Below are 1560 nucleotides of genomic sequence, written 5' to 3' on the forward strand. Positions count from 1 at the left end.
GCTATGGCCCGGACCCGACCCGAAATAATGACCGGGTCTATTTTTGAGACCCTTACCCGGCCCTAAACCCGATGAAATCACACCAAATTAGCCCCAAAAGTGTTCAGGACCGGGTCGGACCTTCGGGCCGGGCCGGGTCTGTGCACCCCTACTAGGTAGGACTAATTTTTAGGTTTAGAGATAAGGATTATGTTTTTAAGGAAAATCCAGTGCCAAACTCCCTTACAATATTAATATGGCCAAGGCCTAGTGACCCTTCAAGTTGGCCATCAGATTATCAAGAATCTTTGGAGAGTTTATATTAATTAAAACTGTAAATCAAATATAGTTATAGCTCTAACTTGGCTTTTATCTGTTTCGAGACCTAAATTTCTATTATGTCCTTCCTACCAATTTTGTTTATTTATTTAACATATCTAGCAACTAGTACAATATAATGTGAACATAAGTTGAGTCAACCTTCTAGGCCCAAAAAACAGCTTTAGTATGGTGGCTAGAAACAGGTAATAAATAAGAAAAAAAAAATAGTTAGGAGATAATAAAAAATTAGTTTAAAATAGTCTAAAATTACTTTATTTTACATTCTTAAGTAAAGAGATGGCAAATAGACCTGATATGTTCATTACAATATGACCGAGCTATAATACGGTCATATTTCTGTTAATTTGGTTATACAATTTGTTACAATAGAAAATCATCCAAGCGTATGAACTACTTTTAATTCTCATTATTAGTATAATCGTAATTGATGAACTGTAACATTAAATACCTCCCCTTATGAAAGTTTCATACATTGATTTGAGCGTCGGAGTGTCTTGTATAGGTATCCACTCTCATTATTTCACGGTAATCGAAGTATAACTCTTTTCAACTGAAGTCTTCCGAGAGGATCATCACGAGGACAAGCTATACCAAAATAGTTTGAAGATTATTCACTCTAGAATAAGAGCGAAATTCGCACAGGCCGAACTGTTTAATTCGTCTAAAAAGACGGGTCGAGATTCAAATTTTAGACTGCAAATAAAAATAGCCTAAACTTGTATTGCCTAGCCCGCGAGCATTGGCAGTGCAGACTAGCGAGCGTCCACTGTACCATTTTTTTTTTCTTTTTTTTTTGATATTTTTCGTTTTTTTTAAATTGCTAATATTATGAACCTAATGATACATACCAGTATCATAGGAAGAGTAAAATCCAACTTAACCCAAAATCTAATATAATCCTAACCGACTCCGCAGTCACCCTCCTGTCTTCTCTTTACAACTGCCACACACAATTACAATCACTCTTTTTTTCTATGAACTCTCCACTCTCACCTCACTCAATCACTTCTTGATCTACCTTTTTCATTCTCTCTTTGCGTTGCGTTGTGTTGCTATCTCTACTATGTTGTTGTCTTTCCATTGTTGTTACCATGCTGCTTGTGCCTGCCTATACCTATTCTCTGTGCTTGCACGTGTGCCTCGCACTTCTACCACTACAACAAAAATTACTTTTAGTGGCATTAGTAGCAATAGCATAATAATTATTACATGTCTTGTTTAATTTATGTTTTTTGTACA

At 35.9% G+C, this 1560-nt stretch overlaps 1 long non-coding RNA gene across 1 annotated transcript in view; it reads right to left on the reverse strand.

Moving 5' to 3' along the window:
- LOC110268666 overlaps positions 274–1560 on the reverse strand; it is a 3849-nt gene continuing 2562 nt past the window's right edge. Inside the window, exons 2-3 of the long non-coding RNA XR_002356952.1 lie at positions 1230–1244; positions 274–285 (exon numbers count right to left, since the gene is read on the reverse strand). This is a non-coding gene — a long non-coding RNA (uncharacterized LOC110268666). The remainder of the gene's footprint in view (positions 286–1229; positions 1245–1560) is intronic.

The sequence above is a fragment of the Arachis ipaensis genome, chromosome B02, assembly GCF_000816755.2.
Source record: "Arachis ipaensis cultivar K30076 chromosome B02, Araip1.1, whole genome shotgun sequence".
Lineage (NCBI taxonomy): Eukaryota > Viridiplantae > Streptophyta > Magnoliopsida > Fabales > Fabaceae > Arachis > Arachis ipaensis.